Consider the following 26023-nt stretch of genomic DNA (forward strand, 5'->3'; position numbering starts at 1 on the left):
AAATTCCTTTACAAATGTGATGACTACAACTGGGTGATGCTGCTTGGTTTGTGGGAAGGAATCGGATATGCACCACTTATGGTTATAAGGCAGTACGAGGGTCGTCAATTTATTCATGTGACTGTTGGGTTACATTCATTCGAGTTCGCATTTCACAGCAAAAATTACAAAATAAACATCATGGAGGCCGTTAAAACTTGGAAAACAACTTTATGTATTCGAGCTAAGGCAGCAAAAGAAATGTTAACTCTTGATTATGAGGAATGGAGATCTGTTAGGAAAAATGAAAATATTCCTATACCAGATCAAAATGAGGATATCTCTATGGAAGATCATATTCGAGTAGTCTCATCAGAGATTGAAATCCTAAGAGCTGAGTTTGAAGTAGAAAGAGAAGATTGATCGAAAGAGTTAGAACAAATGCGACAATATAAAGCTATGTTTGGCGTTGACGTTGACTTTCATTCAGCACAATGTGCAATGCTGAGGGAAAAATAAAGAAAAGGTTGATGGTGAGTTCAGAACGTTAAAGAAGAATTACCATGAGCTGTAAATATCCCATAGAGCATCAAGATCGAGCAGATCAGCAACACAGATGACCAAATATTTTGCATTTAGAAAAGCCGAGTCGAAGATTTGAAAGGAAAAAATAATCGTTTACTCAAAAGCCTTGAGAAAAGAAAGCAAAAAATAAAAGATCTTGAGGTTGATAAAAGGGAGCGAATTATAAAGCACAAAGCTGAAAGTCGCGAGATTATGAATGAAATGCAGAAAGAAAGGGATTGAGCTAAAGAATTAGAAAATATGAAGAATGGCATGCTTGAGCAATTTGAGGATGAGAAAAACACCATGTTCAAAGGATTTGAAGTTGAAATGAACAATGTGATTGCCGAACTTGAAGATAGGGGCCAAAAGATTGAAGAGTTCGATGTTGAAAAGGAAAAATGAGATTTGGAGAAAAAGAACTTCAATACCAGACTCGAAGTAGAACAAGAGGTAGCTAATTATTGGATGCAACGATGTAGAAACAAGAATGTGCAAATCCAGAAGCTTAGTCAAAGAACACAAGAAATGCAAACAAAACTTGAAGAGGATTTGGATCAGTGTAGAAACAAAAACAAAGAGTTTAATGCCTACATTTTGCAACTTAAAGAATCACTATTCCAAGAGAAAGTTCGTTTGGGACCTAGTGACCTTAAAGAAAGTTATGAGGAGAACGCTTCACTACGAAGACGAATCCGAGATCTTGAAAGTACTTTGCACAGTTGTCAAGTAAAGATCACTGAGTTAGAGCAAACTCTCGAGGGAACTAATGAGCAATGGAAAAAATCGACTGATTTCTATGAAGGAATAAGTGAAGAAAGAAGCAGTATGGTATTTGAGGCCATGATACAGATGAGCGAAGTTGCCAGATATATTGGGGAGTTATCTGCTGAAGCAAAGATTATTGAGCATCACGTTGATCCAGTTTTTAAGTTTGGAAAGAAGATGTCATGGCTGATGAAGGAAATCATAGAGCTTAATAGGAAAGTTATGTTGATGGAAGTTGTTCTATGACAGTTAACTTTTTGGGATCAATACCTTTTGCATACATTCATTTTGCATACATTCATTATTCATTGCATTATTTTCTTTATGTATAATTTTTATTTTGCATTAAAATAAACATTCATTAAGTAAAATTTAAAAAAAATAATATGAAAAGGATTTTTAATTGAAGTTACCCTGACCAAACAAGAAATTCAACATCACTACGGTACTAGAAAAGTTACTAAGAAAATGGAGGATAAAATACAACGTCTCGAAGAACAGCATAATAAAGAACAAGCAGAGATGAGAATGAAGTTAGAGAAAATTGAAGCCAGCATTGCAAACTTACAAGAAAGTATGATGCAGAAAATAGAGGATATGCTCAGGAAGCAAGCTATCATTGGAAAAATTCATGAAAATCATGTACCTTTCAACCAAGAACCTATGTATCCTTTAGCTTTCACACCGGAACCGGTTTATCATTCTGGCATCACACCTGTACAAATCCATGCTCGCACTTCAGCACTTCAAGAGACCAAACCTAAGGAAAATCAACAAGTAGATCTTGCGTCTTCAAGCAAAAATCCACTTATATCGGATGTGAAGATAGGGGAATTTAATGTTGAGCATCTAATTCCATATTTAAATAAGCTGAATGAGAAAGAAAAAACCAATGAAGAATTGACCAGACAGATCAAGAGCTTAGAGGAAAGAATAAAATCCATAGAAGTAACTGAATCATTCTATGGGTTTGACGCCAGCGACTTGAGTTTAGTTCCAGACCTAATCCTCCCCATCAAGTTCAAAGTTCATGAATTTGAAAGATATGACGGTACTACATGCCCTTCGTCCCACATTACCATGTTTTGTCGCAGAATGGCAGGTCATATGAAAGACGAGAAATTGTTAATTCATTGCTTTCAAGATAGTCTGTCATGACCTGCTTTAAAATGGTATACTCAACTGACCAAAGCCCAAATTAGATCATGGAAGGATCTGGCAAAAGCATTTCTAGAGCAGTACCGCCACGTTACAGATATGGTCCCTGATAGATGGACTCTCCAAAATTTGGAGAAAAAAGAACAATGAAACGTTCAGACAATACGCTCAGAGATGGCGTGACACGACAGCCCAAGTTCAGCCACTACTATCAGAGAAAGAATCCACTGTGATGTTCGTCCACACTTTAAAGGCTCCCTATTTAAGCCATTTAATGGGGAATGCAACTAGAAATTTTGCAGATCTGATTTTTTCTGGAGAACTCATTGAAAATGTTATGAAAAGTGGAAAAATTGAATCAAGTGAGGGGTCTAGTTCCAAAAGACCCATGTACCGAAAAAAGAAGAATGAAATTAACAAAGCGAATACCTACAACAAGGATACCTCGAAAAGTGTTAAAATAACCCAACCAAGGGTTAAGAAGGAGAAAACAAACACTAATCGAACATAATCCAGAGGATCTCGCAGGGAAAATAAAAGGCTTTCATTTACACCCTTACCAGTACCATATATTGAGATCTATGATTCGCTGCTAAAGGCAGATGTTATCCGGCCTTATCATTTGATTCCCATGCAACCACCATTCCCTCCATGGTATGATGTGAAAGCACACTGTGTTTATCATGACAGAATTACGGGTCACTCTATTGAAAATTGTTTGGCATTCAAAAGGGTGGTCCAAAATTTGATTAACACTGGAAAACTGGAATTCAATTCAGGAAGAGAATAGAAGGAAAGCAAAAACTGATGTTTCTGAAATTAAATCTCCCTTTGGTTGGATATTTCAACAACTCTCCCTATCTAGTATGATTCAGCAACAATTCAAACCAAAGAATAATGAAGGTGAGAATTAATGTGAATATCATCAAGAAAAGGGATATGGAATTCAACTATGCCATGAATTTAAGAATTTGGTGCAAAAACTTATGGATGACAAAGAGATAGAGTTCTTTGAAGAAGAACCAGGGAAAAAAGAAGATGACGTTTGCATCAGAAGATTCTAAACTTAAGCAGATAACAAGTGATCCCGTGATTATCACTGTGAAATCATCTACAGTGAATCCTGCTCCAACAAAATCAAAAGTGGTTATCACAACTCCTTTACCATTTCCATATAAGGATACCCGCAGGGTACCTTGGAATTATACTACCAATGTTTTAATGGTAGGAGGATCTGTTTCTCTGGAAAAAGCAGAAGAGAAAATACAGAGTGTGGCTTCGACATCGGAATCAGTAAGTAAAGTCGGATTCTTTACAAGAAGTGGGAGGTGTTATTCTCACGAATTCTTGAAATTTCTGAAACATAGCGAGTATAGTGTGGTTGAACAGCTACATAAACAGCAAGCGCGAATTTCAATTCTTGATTTGTTGATAAATTCAGAAGTACACAGAAATGCCTTGATAAAAGTGCTTAATCAAACATTTATCCCTGAAGATATATCTCTCAACAAGCTTGACAGGATTGTGGGGCACATAGCTGCTGATAATTACATAACGTTCACTAATGATGAAATACCTAAAGGTGGAATGGGATCAGTGAAAGCTTTGAATATTACCACACATTGTCATGGCCATGTTTTCTAGGAGTATTAATTGATAATGGATCTGCTCTTAACTTGATGCCTTTGGTCACACTTCAAAGGATGTCGGTGGATAAATCGCACATGAAGAGTTATCAGAATGTAGTGCGAGCTTTTGATGGCACTCAAAAAGAAGTATTGGGGAAAATGAAAATACCATTATTGATTGGACCAGTCGTGTACAATATTGACTTTGTAGTAATAGATATCCACCCTACATATAATTGTCTATTGGGGAGGCCGTGGATTCATTCTGTAGGAGCTAATCCTTCTTCGCTGCATCAAAATTGAAGTTTGTTATTGATGGTCAACTTATATGTGTAGGAGCTGAGGAATAAATCATTGCTTCTGTAACAAGTGATGCTCCGTATATTGAAACCAATGATGATGCTCTCGAATGCTCTTTCTGAGCTTTGGAATTTGTCAATGCGACCTTTATTGCTGAGGGAAGCAAAATTCCACATCCCAGATTGTTTGATTGCACTAAGATAACTGTACGACAGACTTTAGGCATAGGAGCTAAAACTGGAAAAGGTTTAGGAAAGAATCTTCAAGGAAGCTTAGTTCCTGTAAGTATGAAGATGAAGAAAGATCGTTTTGGGCTTGGATTTAAGCCTAATTTTCAGCAAAGAAACAAAGAGATAAAAGAAGAGGTGAAAATAGAAGGGCAAGATTGAAGGGAGAAGAAATTCATTGGGAACGTATGTATTTCCCTCATTTGAAGTCCACATTCAAATCCGGAGGAATGGTTAATATGGAACAACAGCTGGTTGATGCTCTTAAAGAAAAAAGTTGAAAAAAGATCAAAACATGGTTGAGGAAGCTATGGAAAGATTATTTATCAACATGATTACAAATGACCACAAAACTGGCAAATACTTGGCTGGGATTCGCCTTTTCTTCCTGGTGAAACACTCAACAATTGGACTGTTGAGGATCTCCCTGTAATTTTTAGTATTAACTCAGAGTAATACTCAGAACGAACCTTTATGCTTTAGCCCAAGAATAAAAAAGTTTTTGTTATCTTGTAAGGGCAGTTATGTTAAGTTCACTTAATATCAAATACAAGAAGTTTTCTTAAAATTTTCAAATGGCAGTCATTCTTTATACCTTACATTTTTTACATTTTTACATTCATTATTTTTCATTCTTTATATTTATTTCATAAATTTACTATATCCTTTCAGAAATATGTCCGACTTAAATTTGCAGGTATCACAATGTTAATAGCATGCTTATTCCTAAATTTAATCATGAGATAAATTTAGAGCGACCCATATGTTTGGAAGAAATCAATAAGTGTGAGGATGAAATAGAATGTGATGTTCCTACCGAATTGTTAAGACTGGTAGAAAAAAAAAGATAAACAAATTTTACCTCACAAAGAAGAGATTGAAACTATAAATCTGGGAACCAATGAAGAAATGAAAGAGGTGAAAATTGGTACTACTTTGTCAACCCAGATAAAACGAGAATTGATAAATCTACTTCAAGAGTTCAAAGATATCTTCGCCTGGTCTTATCAAGATATGTCTGGTTTGAGTACAGATATAGTGGTGCACAAACTTCCAATCAATCCAGAATATAAACTGTTCAACAAAAGCTCAGACGAATGAGGCCAGAAATGTTGTTGCAGATTAAAGAGGAAGTGATGAAGCAGATTAATGCAGGATTCCTACAGGCAACTAAATATCCAGAATGGGTAGCCAACATAGTTCCAGTACCAAAGAAGAATGGGAAAGTTCAAATGTGTGTGGATTACAGAGATCTTAATAAAGCTAGTCCAAAAGATAGCTTTCCATTACCTCACATACACACATTGGTGGATAATACTGCAAGACATGCATGGTTTTCCTTCATGGATGGCTTTTCAGGTTATAATCAGATAAAAATGAATCCTGAGGACATGGAAAAAACAACATTTGTAACCATGTGGGGCACATTTTGTTATAAAGTAATGACATTTAGATTGAAAAATACAGGGGCAACGTATTAGAGAGCAATGGTAACTCTGTTTCATGACATGATGCATAAAGAGATTGAAGTATATGTGGATGACATGATTGCCAAGTCCCGAACTGAAGAAGAACATATTTAAAATCTAAGAAAGCTTTTCCAAAGATTGAGAAAGTATCAATTAAAGCTCAACCCCGCTAAATGCACTTTTGGGGTAACATCATGGAAGCTTTTGGGATTTGTAGTCAGCCAAAAAGGAATCGAGATTGATCCAGATAAAGTAAAAGCAATTAAAGATCTTCCACCACCCAATACAAAAAAAGAAGTTCGAGGCTTTTTGGGGAGATTAAATATATATCTTGATTCATTTCTCAATTAACTGACAAATGTGATCCAGTGTTCAAGTTACTTCGAAAGAACAATCCTGAAGTCTGGAATGATGAATGTCAAGAAACTTTGGATATTATTAAGAAATATTTATCCAATGCCCCTATTTTAGTATCACCAGTGCCTGATAGACCGTTAATTCTCTACTTGACAATCTTTGAAAATTCGATGGGATGTGTACTGGGACAGCATGATGAGTCTGGAAGAAAAGAAAAAAACCATTTATTAATGAGTAAGAAGTTTACTGATATGATCTTGATTATATGTTTCGAGTCATATATGTGAATGTGATCGTGATTCTAGTAAAAAACCCCGTAATGATAGCTTGAACTCTGAAATTACATAAATATAAACATAAGAAGGAAATGATATGAAATAATAATTGAAATGATGGAATGAAAAGAATGAGGAAGTTGTTTGAAGGTGATGGAAGAGTGATGGTTGTTGTGGTTTGATGATAATGAAAATAGATGGTGAAGTATGAATGGTGTTGTCGTGGCAAATGGTGTTGTTGTGGCAAAGTGTGTAAGGATAAAGCGGATTGTGACCCGTTAGCTATTTGGAGCTAAGAACCAACAATATAAAAAAAATTGGAATCGAAATGGTAGGGTATGGAACGTGACCCACTAGCTATATATGAGCTAGGAACCAACGCTATAACAAAAGGAAATGGATGAAGACTACAAGACTATCTTGAAGCCGATAAAGTTCTACAAGAGAACAAGAATGAAAGCAACCTCTCAAAGATGTTTTATATATTCAAATATGTCCCTACAAATGATCCCAAAGGTGTCTATTTATAGTATTTCTAAGAAGCATATGAAAAGACTCAAAAGATGAAAACATTCTCATAAATTTAGCAATAAAATGCACTTGAATGCTTTGTCTTCTTATCTTCAAAGTTGGATGAATATTCTAGATCATTTTGGGGATGAATCTAGACAATTTGAAGCTGAATTTGGCCTTAATTTCGTCCAAGGGGTGGAAGACTCTTTCTATTCCATGCTGAAAATTGTCTTGATAAGTGAATTAAATCACCCTTCAATGCATGCTCCCTTGAAGAATATGAACAGCCCTTGAACTTAGATGATAACAATCAGCTTTGAATGCCTTTAATAGGTATATTAAGAGTCCTTCAATGGCTTGTCACTTGGCTGAAGTTGAAAAGACTCTCCCTTGGCTCAAACTCATCCAAATCATCCATGCATAAAATTCCCGTAACAAAATTCCAGCATGCACTGTCTTCAATAAATCGATCATATCTCAAGCTCCCGATATCGGATTAAGGTGATTTAAAAGGAGTTGGAAAGCTAAGAGATAGAAGAATAATTTCCAATTGATTTCTAGAACCAAACACATCTGTATAGATCCAGAATTGGAAGACATTCTGACTGACATTCTTGCATATGATGAAACCATTTAACTTCTCTCATGCACCTAGACACAAAGGTGAACTTTATTCAATATTTAATTGAAAACATCCATGAAACAATTAAGAGTTAATATAATAAAAGAACTAATTTGATGAATGAACTAGATGATTTAAATGCAATGCATGCTTGAATGAACAACACACTTATTAAATGCAATGAATGTTATGCAAACTTTAAATTCTCATGCAAATTCATGCTAAGTATAGTATTCCTCCCTTATTATTCCTTTTTCATCACGTTCCAAACGTGATGTAAACATACTCTCCATAGCTGCTTGAAATTCCTTAGCCCTTGCTCGTGTGATGGGGCGACTTGGGTACTTCTCCGGGTCTTTGCTATTGGCTATCATATCAGTCCCTCCCTCTTTAAAGCGATTTGTCCCCAAATCATCACCTATATCATAAGGAGACAAGTCAGCAACATTGAAGGTTGCACTGACATTAAACTCACCTGGAAGATCTAATTGATAGGCGTTGTCATTGATCTTCTTGACTATTTGGAATGGTCCATCTCCCCGAGGCAGTAATTTGGACTTTCGTTGTGCCGGAAACCTTTCTTTCCTCATGTGCAGCCACACCCAATCCCCTGGCTCAAAAGTAATTCACTTACGACCCTTATTTGCTTGCTACTCATATTTCTTAGTTCGTTTTTCAATGTTCTCCCTTACTTGTTGATGAAGCTTCTTAACAAACTCAGCTTTGTTAAGTCCATCTTTATTCACAATTTGATCAGCAGGTAATGGTAACAAGTCTATCGGTGTTAATGGATTAAACCCATACACCACTTCGAAAGGCGTACGCCACATAGTAGTATGGATTGAACGGTTGTATGCAAACTCCTCATGTGGTAAACTCTCCTCCCATGTTCTCAAATTCTTCCGAATGATAGATCGAAGTAACATGGAAAGTACTCGATTCACCACTTCATTTGACCATCTGTTTGAGGGTGGCAAGTGGTAGAGAATAGTAACTTAGTACCAATCTTACTCCATAGGGCTCTCCAAAAGTGGCTTAAGAACTTCACATCCTGATCAGACACAATAGTTCTTGGTATACCATGTAGCCTTAAAATTTCCCTGAAAAACAAAGTAGCAATATGTGAGGCATCATTAGTTTTGTCACAGGGAATGAAATGAGCCATTTTGGAAAATCTATCAACAACTACAAAGATGGAGTCTTTGTTGTTCTTTGTGCGAGGAAGCCCTAGCACAAAATCCATTGAAATATCCATCCATGGTGCTTCCGTTATGGGTAGTGGTGTGTAAAGTCCATGTGGCATGACTTTAGATTTGGCCTTCTTGCAAGTAATGCAACGCTCACATAACCTTTCCATATCTCGTTTCATTTTGAGCCAATATAGATGTTCTTGAAGTATAGCCAAAGTCTTTGCTATCCCAAAATGTCCCATTAATCCTCCTCCATAGGCTTCCTTAGTGAGCAATTCTCGCATGGAACCTTGAGAGACGCATAATCTCTCTTCCTTGAATAGAAAACCATCATGCTTAAAGTATTTATCAATCTTCCCTTTCTCACAAGCTTTATAAATTTCCCCAAAATCAGAGTCAGAAACATATAAGTCTTTAATAAAAGTAAAACCCAACAACTTAGATTCCAAAGTGTTTAAAAGAACATACCTTCATGACAATGCATCGGCAACTATATTCTCCTTACCTTTCTTGTACTTGATAACATATGGAAAAGTTTCAAGAAACTCTACCCATTTGGCATGCCTTTTGTTGAGTTTATGCTGCCCCCGAATATGTTTCAACGCCTCATGATCGATGTGAATGATGAACTCCTTAGGCCAAAGGTAATGTTGCCATGTTTTCATTGCCCTCACAAGAGCATACATCTCTTTTTCGTAGGTAGGATAGTTAACCGTAGCTCCACTTAATTTCTCACTAAAATAGGCTATAGGACGTCCACCTTGAGACAAGACTGCTCCAATTCCTACACCTGATGCATCACATTCAATTTCAAAAGTTAAATTAAAATCAGGTAGAGCAAGTAAAGGGGCATGTATTAAACAATTTTTAATTCTATTAAAGGACTTCTCTTGATCTTCCCCCCAAAATAATTTATAATTCTTCTTAATAACACTTGTTAGTGGGGCAGCTATGGTGCTGAAGTTTGGGACGAATCTTTGATAAAAACTTGCAAGTCCATGGAAGCTCCTAACTTGAGAAATGCTTGTTGGTCGTGGCCACTCTTCAATGGCTTTAACCTTCTCTTTGTCTACCTCCAAACCTTCAGAACTCACAACGAAACCTAGGAAAACAACCCTGTCAGTACAAAACGTACATATTTGTAAATTAGCAAACAATTTTTCCTTCCTCAAAACAAGTAAAACTGACCTCAAATGTTGAACATGTTCTTCCATGGTTTTACTATATATTAGAATGCCATCAAAATAAACCACACAAAACTTACCCAAGAATGGCCTAAGAACATGATTCATTAACCTCATAAATGTGCTTGGTGCATTAGTTAAGCCAAAAGGCATAACCAACCACTCATAAAGACCTTGCTTCGTTTTGAATGTTGTTTTCCACTCATCACCTTCCTACATTCGTATTTGGTGGTAACCACTCTTAATATCAATCTTGGAAAATAGGTTAGAACCGCTAAGCTCATCTAACATGTCATCTAAGCGAGGAATAGGGTGACGATACTTTACCGTAATTTTGTTTACCGCTCGACAATCTACACACATGCGCCAAGTTCCATCATTCTTTGGCACAAGTAGAACCGGCACGGCACATGGGCTAAGGCTTTCCCTCATGTAGCCTTTTTCCATCAACTCAGATACTTGCCTTTGCAATTCCTTAGTTTTTTCGGGGTTGTTTCGGTATGCTGGTCGGTTTGGAATGACGACACCAGGAACAAAGTCTATTTGATGTTCTATGCCACGAATAGGTGGCAACCCACTTGGTATTTCTTTCGGAAATAGGTCATCAAACTCCTGCAATAAAGACACAACAAAAGCAGGTAAATTTTGATCAAGGTAGTTACTGTTAAAAACAATTTCCTTGTACATGAGCACAAGTGCTTCCTTTGCCGTCATTAAACACTTTTTCAACTCTCTCTCTTTAGAAAGAATGATAATTTTCCTTCCCTCATTTTGATCACACTCTTTTGCTTTTACCTCCATTATGGGCTCTCTCTCTTTGGCGTTTTCAAATTTTCCTCTCAATTGAATTTGGTCTTCATGTATTTGCTTTGGTGAAAGTGGAGCTAAAGTGATCTTCCTTGCCTCATGGGTGTGTATACCGGTTGGTATAACTTTCATGGATCACTCGCCTATCAAATTACCAAGGCCTTCCAAGTAGTAAATGGCTTGCGTGCATTGGTACAACATCACATAACACCTTGTCTTTGTACTTCCCTATGGAGAAAGCAATTCGAACTTGCTTGGTCACCTTGAGTTCTCCTCCATCGTTGAGCCATTGCAGTTTATAAGGTTGTGGATGCTTTTTTGTTGCCAAGCCAAGTGTATCTACCATTAAGGTACTAGCAACATTAGTGCAACTACCTCCATCAATAATAACAAAGCATACATTTCCTCCAACGTGGCAGCGAGTATGGAAGATATTTTCACGTTGTTCATCTCCTCCATTGGATTGCACGTTTAGACTTCTTTTGACAACAAGGACCTCTCCTTCCACGGCATGCTCTAATTCTTCCATATCAATGGTAGCATCTTCATTCTCATCCTCTTCTTGTTCCGATTCAACTTCTCCATCATCTCGAAGAAGCATAGTGTTGCGATTTGGACATTGGCTTGCAATGTGTCCACGCCCCAAACACTTAAAACATTGTATGCCACGAGAACGATTTGGAGTAGCGGCAGTCTTACCCTTGCTGGTTTCGACAATGGGCTTACTTCCTTTGGGCGGTCTTCCTCTTTCGTGAGATGGCAATGGAGGAGTCTTCTTGTAAGAACTTTGCCCCCATTTTGAAGTTACACTCCCATAAGATCGTGTGGCACCCTTCCTTTTGAGTTGTTTTTCCACCTTTATGGCCATATGCACCATGTCTTCCATCTCCACATAATGTTGCAACTCAACCACGTTCACAATGTTCGGATTAAGTCCAGCTAGGAATCTTGCCATTGTGGCTTCTCGATCCTCATCGATGTTGGCTCGAATCATGGCCACCTCCATCTCTTTGTGATAATCTTCAACACTTAGGTTACCTTGTGAAAGGTTTTGAAGACGGTTGAATAACTCCCGATGGTAGTGGGTTGGAATGAATCGCCTTCGCATCACTGCTTTCATTTTATCCCATGTAGTGATAGGATGTTCTCCATTGCGTCTCCTACTTGATGTCAATTGATCCCACCATATTAGTGCATAATCCATAAACTCAAGGGCAGCGAGTTTTACCTTCTTGAGTTCGGAATAGTCATGGCACCCGAAGATGTGCTCTACCTTCTTTTCCCATGCTAAGTAAGCCTCGGGATCCGTCTTGCCTTGGAATGGTGGAATGGAAATCTTGATATTAACAAGATTATCATCCATTAATAGACGAAACCTTTGGGGCCTTATACCTCGATTTCCCATTCTTTGTTGTGATGCACGATCTTCTTCTGGTCTTTCCACTTCTTCATTTCCTCCTTGATTGACATCTTCTTGCTCTCGAAATCCTTGAGTACGCTCTTCTTCAATACGGTCAATACGTTCATGGAGAGGTTCCAACTCTTTCCTCAAAATCCTAGTCAATTCACGCACCATGGCTTGCATTTGTAGGTTTGGTTCAACGGTACCTGTAACTTGAGAATTGTCTCCCGAATGATGAGACATAATTAGTAATAAAATAATAACCTCACACAACAAAAACAAAACCTCACCAAACACTCCAAGAAAAGTCACTCCCACTCGTGTTTCACTCGGGATGGCTTTTACCCTTAATGATCACTCTTGCCTTTTACCACTCGTGCTTTGATTACAAGTCCTTTTGGGAACTTTCTCAAGGCTTACAAGGTCTAGTGGACTTCGGCTAAAACAATTATGGTTTGGTAGTAACGATAGTGAAAAGAAATTGGCTACAAGGAAAAGAGATGGTAAGCAAAGGTAACAAAAATTGAGCAATTGAATATAAAGATGAAGTAAATATATTTTTTTTCTTTAAAGATGAAAAGAATTACTCCCTCCCTCTTTAAAAAATTTTTTCCTTTTTGACTTTTTTTTTTTTGATTTTGTACTGACCCGGAAGAGAGAAAAATGATACGCTTACTGAATCGACTAGCTCTGATACCAAATGATATGATCTCGATTATATGTTTCGAGTCATATATGTGAATGTCCGATCGTGATTCTAGTAAAAAAACCCCATAATGATAGCTTGAACTCTGAAATTACATAAATATAATTATAAGAAGGAAATGATATGAAATAATAATTGAAATGATGGAATGAAAAGAATGAGGAAGTTGTTTGAAGGTGATGGAAGAGTGATGGTTGTTGTGGTTTGATGATAATGAAAATAGATGGTGAAGTATGAATGGCGTTGTCGTGGCAAATGGTGTTGTTGTGGCAAAGTGTGTAAGGATAAAGCGGATTGTGACCCGTTAGCTATTTGGAGCTAAGAACCAACAATATAAAAAAAATTGGAATCGAAATGGTAGGGTATGGGAACGTGACCCACTAGCTATATATGAGCTAGTATATGAGCTAGGAACTAAAGCTATAACAAAAGGAAATGGATGAAGACTACAAGACTATCTTGAAGCCGATAAAGTTCTACAAGAGAACAAGAATGAAAGAAACCTCTCAAAGATGTTTTATATATTCAAATATGTCCCTACAAATGATCCCAAAGGTGTCTATTTATAGTATTTCTAAGAAGCATATGAAAAGATTTCAAAAGATGAAAACATTCTCATCAATTTAGTAATAAAATGCACTTGAATGCTTTGTCTTCTTATCTTCAAAGTTGGATGAATATTCTAGATCATTTTGGGGATGAATCTAGACAATTTGAAGCTGAATTTGGCCTTAATTTCGTCCAAGGGGTGGAAGACTCTTTCTATTCCATGCTGAAAATTGTCTTGATAAGTGAATTAAATCACCCTTCATTGCATGCTCCCTTGAAGAATATGAACAGCCCTTGAAATTAGATGATAACAATCAGCTTTGAATGCCTTTAATAGGTGAATTAAGAGTCCTTCAATGGCTTGTCACTTGGCTGAAGTTGAAAAGACTCTCCCTTGGCTCAAACTCATCCAAATCATCCATGCATAAAATTCCCGTAACAAAATTCCAGCCTGCACTGTCTTCAATAAATCGATCATATCTCAAGCTCCCGATATCGGATTAAGGTGATTCAAAAGGCGTTGGAAAGCTAAGAGATATAGGAATAATTTCCAATTGATTTCTAGAACCAAACACATCTGTATCGCATCCAGAATTGGAAGACATTCTGACTGACATTCTTGCATATGATGAAACCATTTAACTTCTCTCATGCACCTAGACACAAAGGTGAACTTTATTCAATATTTAATTGAAAACATCCATGAAACAATTAAGAGTTAATATAATAAAAGAACTAATTTGATGAATGAACTAGATGATTTAAATGCAATGCATGCTTGAATGAACAACACACTTATTAAATGCAATGAATGTTATGCAAACTTTAAATTCTCATGCAAATTCATGCATAAGCAAAGTAAAGTATTCCTCCCTTATTATTCCTTTTTCATCACGTTCCAAACGTGATGTAAACATACTCTCCATAGCTGCTTGAAATTCCTTAGCCCTTGCTCGTGTGATGGGGCGACTTGGGTACTTCTCCGGGTCTTTGCTATTGGCTATCATATCATTTACTGATTGTGAAATTCGATACCCACCAATACAAAAATTATGTTGTGTCTTGGTGTGGGCTACTCGAAGACTCAGACAATACATGTTATATCATACCACTTGGCTGATATCTAGACTTGATCCTCTAAAATTCTTAATGGAGTCACCAGCTTTGATAGGCAAAATGGCTAGATGGCAGATGTTATTATCCGAGTTTGATATTGTATATGTCAACCAAAAAGCTATAAAAGGAAGTGTCATAGCTGATTTTCTGGCCAGTCGTGTATCAGATGATTATCAGTCTCTGAGTTTTAATTTTCCAGATGAGGATATGTTGTGCATATCCATGAATGAAGAAGTAATAACAAATGATGAATCTTGGAAGCTTTATTTTGATGGAGCATCCAATGCCTTGGGACAAGGAATTGGGGCAGTGTTAATTTCTCCAGAAAATATCTATTATCCTTTTACAAGCAGATTGGAGTTCTTTTGTACCAATAACATGGTGGAATATGAAGCTTGTGTCATGTGATTAAAGGCAGCCATAAAAAGGAAAATTAAATTTCTCAAGATATATGGAGATTCATCGTTAGTGGTGTATCAACTACGAGGAGAATGGGAAACGAAAGATCCCAAATTGCTGGAATACCGAAATTTTACTCTCGAATTAGTTAAAGAATTTGAAAGAGTCACCTTTAATTATCTCCATCGAGAGGAAAATCAAATGGCAGATGTTTTAGCTACATTAGCTGCTATGTTTCAGGCAAATAAAAAAATTGATATGATCCCGATCAAAATGCAAGTATATGAAATTCCTGCACATTGCTACAGTGTGGAAGAAGAGGCAGATGGGAAACCATGGTATTATGATATCTTGCAATATATCAAGTATCAAAGTTATCCATAAAATGCATCTGAGATTGATAAAAGAACATTGAGAAGAATGGTTGCTGGATACTTTCTTGATGGTGAGACTTTGTACAGAAGAAGCAATGATCAAATTCTATTGAGATGTGTAAATAATAGTGAAGCCAGAAGTATCATTGAGGAAGTACATAGTGAGATATGTGGAAAACATGCAAATGGTCTTTCCATGGCTAGAAAAATAATGAGATATGGGTATTATTGGGCTACTATGCATACAGACTGCATTGATTATAAAAGGAGATGTCATAAATGCCAGGTATATACAGATAAGATTCATGCACCTCCATCGCCCTTACATGTAATGACTGCACCTTGGCCATTTTCTATGTGGGGAATAGACGTCATTGGGGCAATCACACAAAAAGCATCAAATGGACATTGTTTCATTCTAGTGGGAATCGACTATTTTACTAAGTGGGTTGAAGCTACTTCATATGCCAATTTCAAGAGGTCTATAGTTTGCAAATTTATAAAGAAAGAAATAATCAGCTGATATGGGCTACCAGAGAGAATTATTACAGATAATGCTCTGAACTTGAACAACAAAATGATGACTGAACTTTTTGCACAGTTTAAGATCAAGCATGCAAACTCAGTGACATATCGCCCAAAGATGAATGGGGCAGTTGAAGCAGCAAATAAGAACATCAAGAGAATCATTACAAAGACTACTAAAACTTACAAAGATTGGCACGAGAAGTTATCCTTTGCTTTATATGCATATCGAACTATTGTGCGAACATCTACTGGGGCAACGCCTTTTTCCTTAGTATGGGATGAAAGCAGTTTTACCGATTGAAGTTGAGATCCCATCACTTCGAATCTTGAGAGAGGTAAAATTGGATGAGTCTGAATGGATCCAAGCTTGATTTGATCAATTGAACCTTATTGATGAGAAGAGATTGAAAGCTATTTGCCATGGACAGATGTATCAGAAACAAATGATGAAGTCTCATGACAAGAAAGTACATCCAAGAGAATTCCAAGAAGGTGATCTAGTGCTGAAAAAGATCTTGCCTATACATAAAGATTTCCGTGGGAAATGGATGCCTAACTGGGAATGGTCATACGTTGTAAAAAAGGCCTTTTCTGGAGGAGCGTTGATCTTGGCAGAAATGGATGGAAGAGTTCTGAGAAACCCAATAAACTCAGATTCTGTCAAGAAATATTATGCTTGAAGAAGAAAAAAATAAAGAAAATAAAAAAGAAAGAAAAACAGGAAAAAAAAGGAAAAATATAAAAGGAGGGTCAAGATGAAAACCCGAAAAGAGCATCTTGCAACCAAAGGAAGGATTTGAGTTGAAAACCTGAAAAGGAGATTCAAATGCATGTTAATATTAGGCATCTGGCAATTAAACCCTCTTAAGAGTTTGATATTTTGGGAGAAACTTTACATCTACAAGCATTATGGCAACGTTTGAGATCTTCCAGACAAAAGCTTACCTCAGTGCTCTAAATTATATCAAGTTGATTAGTTTAGAAATACTTATGCTAATAGTTTGTTGAGTCATTTGAATTTTTTATCATTCCTATGTTTGCCATGACTTTGAATACATTTCTATATATTTATTAATAGATTACAAGTTTATCTTTTCAAAATTCAATTTATTTTTGAAATTCAATTTATTATTTTATATAAACATCTTGCAAATGCATTAACATAATTTTGAAATAAGCAAAAGATTTCTGAATATCACTTTATGTTAATACTTTTAAGTGCATGGAATCCAAAGTAAGTCTTATCAACATTTGCAATCATTGTTAAAAAACGAACAAGTTATTGTCATCATAAAGTCATTTGGAAGCAAGTAAACAGAAAAGCAGAAAAGAAATTCTGAGCAAGGGATAGGGTAATTTGAGCAAATATTTCCAATCGAACAAAAAAGTATGAAGAATGAAAATGGTGAAGTAGTGATAGTTGAGCTGACTATACATAATTGCTTTGTTCATCATACAGTTGCATTATTCTAGTGATTTGATGCTGGCACGCCAAAGCATCTCATTAGTATTCCCATTGAGTTTTGTTCTTAGGTGTCCTTGTAAAGCCATACCAAAACTCCAAACACTATGAAAGAGATTTACTAATGAGGCATCTGTGCAGAAATCACAGGAAATGATGAATGTGTTGTCAAATGTTTTACAAACCAGTAATTATGGTGCTGAATCAATGTTGCGATCATATGGTGTTTCCATTTATTGATTCAAAATGAAGTTTGCCTTCTTCAACACCCAGCTTTGAAGTGAGATATGATGAAGATTTTTTCCACAAAAGAGAAGTTGAAATTTTAACAACAAGAAACTAGTGGAGCCAACTAAGATTGAATAGCAGATTGTTGTTAAGTATCTCAATATGATATGGTCTGAATGGCTTTGTTTGAGATCTGATTAGATGTGAAGACATGAAAGGAATTAGATTGAATTCTCCTTATAATGTGTTTCAAGAGTCCAATAGAACATATTGTTCTCTTGCTTTATCTACTAAGTTTGGCATATCTACATCTCTCTTCAAAGATGATAGATTCTCTCTTCAAAGATGATAGATTCTCTTTTTAAAGAAGAAAATTTAGTGGATGTCTACACAAGTGAAGAAAGACTGAATTAATCACTTTGAAATCAAATAAAGATGAACTTAACATTCATGCATCATATTTAGACATTTGCAAAATAGGGGCATTTTCATTCATTTTATCCATTTTGAATATTTGACAAGAATTTCCAAGATTAGCAAAGATTTGAATCCATCACTCGATGGATCAACATTTCAGGTAAAGTTCATAATAAGAAGAACTCATCTGAAGAAGGAAGAAGAAGTTCATAATGAGAAGAACTTGTTTAACCTTTTGTTGAATTCATCACTCGATGGATCAGCATTGCCAGGTAGAGTTCATAATGAGAAGAACTTATCTGAAGAAGGAAGAAGAAGTTCATAATGAGAAGAATTTGTTCAACCTTTTGCATGACTCTATCACAGAAGGAGATAGATCAGCATCAACTTTTCCAGAGAAAGTTCATAATGAGAAGAACTTATCTGAAAAGGAAGAAGAAGTTCATAATAAGAAGAACTTGTTCAACCTTTTGTATGACTCTATCACATAAAGAGATAGATTAGTATCAACATTTCCAGAAATGTTCATAATGAGAAGAACTTATCTGAAGAAGGAGAAGAAGTTCATAATGAGAAGAATTTATTCAACCTTGCCTTAATTCATCACATATGAAGCCAAATTAACAACCCCTCTTTTGAAGATCAATATTTCCAGAAGAATTCATAATAAGAAGAACTCATATGAAGGAGAACAAGTTCATAATGAGAAGAGCTTGTTCAACATGTTGCTTAGATCTTATCACAGAAGAAGATAGATTGTCATCCCCAGTGGAAAAATGGAAGAGTTCATAATGAGAAGAACTAATCCCAAAGAAGAATTTATTCAACATTGCCATCATAATCAAGTGAAATCAAATGGATAAAAAAATTATTATATTTTCGTCTTTGCCCTATTCTTATTAACACAAGAATGAGCAAAGAGAGACAGCTGAAGATATTAATTTTTTTTATCCATTTGTTATTATTATTATTATTATATTATTTATACTTTTATTATTATTATATTTATTATTATTATTATTAAAAAAATATTATTATTACATTTCAGGCCCAAATATACTGGCTCAAACCTAACAAGAAACCTTAAACCCGATTAGAGTTTATATCTCAGCCAGCCGCCGCCTTGTTTCTCAGCCGCTGGATCTAACTTAGATCCAACGGTCCAGATTTCACCAGCAGTAACCTTAGGGTTCACCAACCCTAGGGAGATTTTAGCCGCCATGTTCCTCTAACTGCTCCTCTGTTTCACTTTCAACCACTCCGCTGTTATGTTCCCCATCTAGTTGCTGCCACGATGACCATCGCCGCACTGAAGACTCCAGAAGATATGAAGACAGCCGCACACATCGCGATCTATGGTGAGTCACCATCATAGATCTGGTGACTCACCATAGATCCACCATCATGGGGCTTATAAAAGCCTTTGAACCTGCGATGATAAAAGAGAGAAAAAAAAAGAAAAGAGCAACCAACAGCAACACCAGCAAGCAATAAAACCAAAGAAAAGAAAAAAAGAAGAAAGAGAACTTACCCTTGAAGCCTCGATCATCGCCGGAAGCACCAAACGTCGCTGGAGAACAAAAATACCGAAGGTATTTTCTTAGATCTACTCCGATTATGAGATTTTTAAGGGAAACTAATACTAGTTTTGGCTTTGGGGTGTTTAGAGCTTTGTTGTAGGGTATTTTGAGATTTTTTGACCACCGAAGACGGTGCCCTGCGGCGGTGATCGGTGCCGGAGAACGGTGGCCGGCGCTTGTCGAACTTCCTCCGACTGGAGGAATTTAGAGAGAGGCGAGAGAGTTTTTAAACTCTCTCAGTTAGAGAGAGAATAGGGAAAGAAGAGAATGAGAGAAATGACTAAGGGTCGGCCATTTTAGGGTTTAAAATACCCCTTCCCAAACGAAGCTGTTTTGGGGAGGGGTATATGCGTAATATTAAATGGGTAAATTATACTCGTTGCCATCCCATGTTGTAAAATTTTATATTAGTCACTGAATTAAACTTGTGATCCTTCTGATTCGGTATTCAAATTTTATTTACATTATAATTTAGTCATTAACATGATTATATATATTTTAGGTAAAATAACAGATTTAGTCCTCATAATTTTAATAATTAATATTTTAATCTAAATAGCATGTTTTAATTTATTTTAATTTAATATCCGAATTTAATATAAGTTCATTTTAGTCACTAAATTAATAATAAGGTAAAATAACAAATTTAGCCATGTAATTTTATTAATTTATGCTTTAATCCCGATTAATTTATTATGGTTAAATTATATTAATAATACTTATATTTAATAATTTAAAATTAAGATTATTAATTTAAATATTTTATGATCTTATAATTTTTAATCACTAACTAATATTTTATTACTATTATTAGATTAAAAAATATCTCAAAATCATAGAATTTCAAAAGCAAATATATGTAGGTCCAATATTATTATTATGTCAGTAAGCTTCATAATTTTAATTAATTAATTAAAGTATGATTAATGCCACTAGTTATATTTTATAAATAATAATTAAGCAAAAAGAAAAAAATGGGTCCCATCCCTTTGAATATATCTTATGATAAAATTGAATTGTTAAACAATACAAGTTAGGTCATCTCCCCATTACAATTTCAAAGTTAGGTAGTTAACATATTATATATGATATTAAACAAACTGATAATGCATGCACCTTTACCGCATGTGATAAAAGAAATTTGTGATGTTGCATGTTTTGTATACACCGATAATATTTTTTATATTATATTAAGCAATATTTCAAAATATCTACTTTAATATTTTAGATATAATATTTAATTATTATTTTATTTTTATTTCATTTTAGTCATATTAACATATATATATATATATATATATATATATATATATATATAATATTTATTGTTTTTTAAATATAAAGAAATGGACTGTCTTAAAGAACCTATAAGTCCTTTTCTGATATTCTTAAGTAAATAAATATCATATTTTTATAAATTATATATTAACTTATTTTAATTATTTTTATAGAAATATTTTATTAATATTTATTTATTTTTAAATATTAAGAAATGAGTTGTTTAAAGCACCTAGAAGTCTTTTCTGATATTTCTAAGTAAATAAATATCTTATTATAAAAATAAAGATATATATATTAATATATTTTTTTAAAATTATATTAATAAATTTGAAATAACAGGATTATAAATTAAATATATTTTTAAATTTTTAAATTTTCAATAATAGAGACAATTTATAATTAATGAGTACCAATTTTGGGCGTTATAGGGGTGTTAATCCTTCCCTAAACGTAATCGACCACGAATCCCTTTTTATTTCTAAAACGAATGAATTTTTGGTTAAACGCAGATCAGTTTATCTTTTAACTGATGTTTTCTTAAAAACTCTCTCAAAAGATAATTTTTAGGTATTCGACTTACCTAACCCAAAAAGGTAGATGGCGACTCCCAAAACATTTTTTAAATCAAAATCATTTTTTTATCCATATTATTTTTCTCGCCAAATAAAAATTCGTGCCCGGACAAAAACCGGTTACGACACATGTCCATTGCCCCCTTGAGAATGACAGTTTCTATGTTGTTTGTAATATAATGTATGCGCTTGAAAGAGGAGGGACAGACATGATTGGCAGATGGGAATTGTGACACGGGGTTGAACTGTGAAACTTGTATAACAAGTGGAAACTTACGGCCCCGATGCACCAGAATCGAACCTCTAAGCCCCATTACTAATGTCGGTACAGTTTCATCGATTTTCTGTACATGTCTGTAAAAAATGGTATCAATATGAACTCCGGTGCTTTAACACAGGTTAAGGGACTTCCGTTTAATCGATACTCATGGTTGACTACGCACAACTCGTTCGTGAGGCTAGGAGTGAAATCGGCAACTGGTACTTTGCTTTTGGCTTCTACGAACCAGCAAGACTCCATCACCAGCCAGCTTAATGTATGCTTCTTTTAACTACATGTATAATGTTGGCTGAATTAACTTAACATATGTGTTTCTTTTATGTTGAAGAAACTGCATTATTGTTTTTTTGTCGTGTGGTTTGTTCGTTTCTGCTATGAATGCATTGAACATTGGTTTATATGGGTGCACTATGTTGCTTCCCTGCATTTTCTTGCATAAGCAAAATCAAATTATACAAAACCATGTTTCCCCAGGTATATATTGTACTTTTGTGTTTGGTACGTTTGTGACTATAATGCTGTGGTTGACATATGACTGGTGTCACATTTGCTTCATAACTTGTGTTGTTCGAACTCTTCAGGTCGTTTTTTCTTGTACCGATATCACAAGTAAGTTCGATTAACATAGAATCGACTCTGCCAGCTTTCAGTTGCATGTAGCAAAGATGATATGGTTAATAAATACATGCTTGGTTTCCTCTTTGATAGGCTAACCTAACTTCTTGCCGTTTCTCTTGATATCAAGCGTCGTTACACTCGCTCTTATCGACTTCCCCCACTAGAAGCCGAACGGCCTTCATATGTTATCACCAAGGATCAGACACTAAACAATTTTCCTGTTAAATAGCAGCATGGTGTTAGAGGCTTGATGCTGGACATGTATGATTTCAGGAATGGCATCCGGTTGTGTCACTCTTTAGGAGGACGATGCTACAATTACAGCTTTTGTAAGTCAATAAATATATTTCACATCATGGACTTGGATTTCTCAAAATGAGATTTAACCATTATTTTGATCATGTAATTAATGGAATAGTTTTTTTTAATTTAATCAGCAAGCTGCAATTGATGTTTTAAAAGAGGTTCACGTATTTCTTCAAGCAAACCCATCAGAAATTGTTACCATTATCATTGAAGACTATGTTGTCTCTCCAAGGGGATTTAGTAAAGTATTTGATGCTTCTGGCCTAAGGAAGTTCTGGTTTCCGGTACCTCGAATGCCGAAAAACGGTGGGAATTGGCCAACGGTCCATGATATGGTTCGAAAGAATCAGCGCCTGGTGGTTTTCACCTCAAAGTCAGCTAAAGAGGCCTCTGAAGGTATAGCTTATCAATGGAGATACATGGTGGAAAACCAGTGTGAGTCCTTTTACATAACCTTTTATTCAGTTAACTAAAGAGAGCATAGTTGACATTGATGCATTTGGGAATAACAGATGGAGATCAAGGGATGAAAACTGGTTCATGCTTGAACCGAGAGGAATCACCAGCCATGAATGCAAAATCAAGGTCACTGATCTTAGTCAACTACTTTCCCGATAGACCCGACATAACCAAAGCCTGCAAACACAATTCAGCACCATTAATTAGCATGACAGAAACGTGTTATGCGGCAGCTGGCAACCGGTGGGCAAACTTCATTGCCGTAGATTTTTACAAGGTATGAGTGTTGCATAACCTTCATTTGGTAGTGGTACAACCAAAAAGCATCAACAACCTGAAAATGAATTGTCCCATGAACATTTCAGGGGAGCGACGGCGGAGGTGCTCCAGAAGCCATAGACATGGTGAACGGTCATCTAGTTTGCGGATGTGCAGACATTTCTGATTGCAAGGTCTGAAACAGCATTCTTCTACCCCCCATCACCCTACATTCCACTGTTCAAATAGTTCCGATATTCAACCGTTGTTTAAACTGTGTAGGCAAATGAGACATTCGGAGAATGTGACAAATCCGACGCAGGTACCGCCGCTGCACCAGGATCCGAAAAACATAGATCAAGCATTGATCATTTATATAGTATACCAATTTCATTACGGTTGTTGTTGCTTGGCATAAGTTTGGTAGCCGTCCTCCTGCAACCGTAAACAAGAACTCAAAAACATCATCTTGTTTGTCAATAAACAGTGGTTCAGATTCCAGGTACATAATAATTGGCCTGTATTTTTTTCTTCTGATCCAATGATTGCTGAACTTCCTTATATTGTAAAATTGTTTGAGTGAGTGACATGTGATTGTTTTCATAGAATCTTTTTTTTCCCTTTTGCTAATAATGCTACATTTCAGGCATGCACTGTCATGTCACAACATATTTGTCTGAATCTTCCCCGTCACCTGCCATTTATCAATGGATGAGCCCTGCATGTTCCATAATTAAAATGGCAAAAGAGCTTAGACCATCTTTTTTTTCCATGGATTACTGCCGATCCGATTACCCGATTTTCTCGAATCATGTCGAATACGGGAAAGCAGTAGAGAGCAAGACATGGAACATTTTCATGGTCTTGGATCAAAACTCTTACCTTCCTAATTGTTGATTCTATTCCCACAAGATTTAGCTTTGAAAATCAAAACTAGATCGTCCAAAGAACCTTTTTTTATCACTATCAGCAGAGCAACTCGTGTTAAACACAAGATGAAGGTTTTATTTAAAAATTAAAATTCGATTGATTGCACCTATTCAAATTTTACTGAAATCTATTAAATGTGATTCATTCGAGTTTAATTCATTCATAAAATCATCCTTAAGAGGCGGCCCACATTTTGAATTGTGATACATGGAATCTTTGAAAGGGAAAAAAACAAGAAGCGGTAGGTCCAAAACACTAGTTGCGATGTGATTTAAGTCAAACAACAGTCGAATCTAAACAAATCGGTGCATTATTTAGTGCCTAATTGAAATGGGAATAGGAATGTCTGTTGTGTAGGTGTGGATAGGGAGAACCTGGTTAGAAAATGTCATGTGGTTGTGGACAAGAACAATTAGTGTTTAATTAGGTCATCAAAATGGCATATTCCCAAGCATATTTCACACACAAAGAAATGTATTTTTTTAATTAATCACTAGTATCGGATCTATTGAACGACTAATTCAGATCGGATACTAAAAAGACGAGGGCGACCCTCCCAACCCAATTTGCTCTGTTATCAAACTTCAAAATTCGAACTTCTGACCTTACTTAAATGACCAAGTGCCTCATCTCACTAGACCGTTGTTGGTAAAAAAATGTATTTTAGTTTACTTAATTAATGATTAGAATATGCTGCAATTTGTGAATAAGAGATTTGAATTGATAGTACAATGCATGACAAACAATTAATTAAAGGATCTGCTTGAGTGCTCCGTTAGCAATTTTGTGGCAATGTTTGATATTTGCTGCCTTAGTCCTTCAGGTTCCACATGGGACATTGACTACTTTGATTTAGTTCATAGTCACAACCAATCGAATCAGAAGCAATTCATTCTATAGAGGGACTAAATTATTTCGAAAAAAATAAAATAGAATATTAGAAAATTCATAAAATTAGCATTTTTATATGATTTAAAAATAGTTTTTCTTTATACACTGTCACATATAATCTAAATACATTTAGACTTGACATGCCAGTCAAGTTTGAATTGAGTTATCATCGTGTTTAGATTATTTTAGTTTTAGGATTTTTTAGTTTAATTTTTTCAACTATAATTTTTTTTATATTCGAATCGATTTGAACCCGATAGATTTAAATAAATTCAAATAATTTAGAAGCTCTATAAATTATAAATATACTAAAAATATGTTAATATGTTATATTATATCATGGACTTCGTCTCATTATAACACTGACTAATGAAATATATTATATATGTATTACATATTATTTTTTTCTAAAAAATGGAGTTTTGTATTATGTTTAAAAGTATACACATACAAAACAAGACAACAACTAAGTCTCGTTAAAAAACTTCCCTACATCTAAATGGAGAAAAAAGAGTGTCTGGGATAGTTGATCCGAAGCAACCTATCATCCTCAAAACCCAAACTATTAAGAATATGTATATAAATTTATCAACATTATTTACACTTTTTATATTATATAATGTCAT

General features: G+C 35.4%; 1 pseudogene; it reads left to right on the forward strand.

The window, feature by feature from the left end:
- Window positions 1-22483: 22483 nt before the first annotated feature.
- On the forward strand, window positions 22484-24023 carry LOC120211194 (annotated as a pseudogene).
- The last annotated feature ends 2000 nt before the right edge of the window (window positions 24024-26023 follow it).

Source organism: Hibiscus syriacus, unplaced genomic scaffold, assembly GCF_006381635.1.
Source record: "Hibiscus syriacus cultivar Baekdansim isolate YM2019G1 unplaced genomic scaffold, ASM638163v2 tig00109971_pilon, whole genome shotgun sequence".
NCBI lineage: Eukaryota > Viridiplantae > Streptophyta > Magnoliopsida > Malvales > Malvaceae > Hibiscus > Hibiscus syriacus.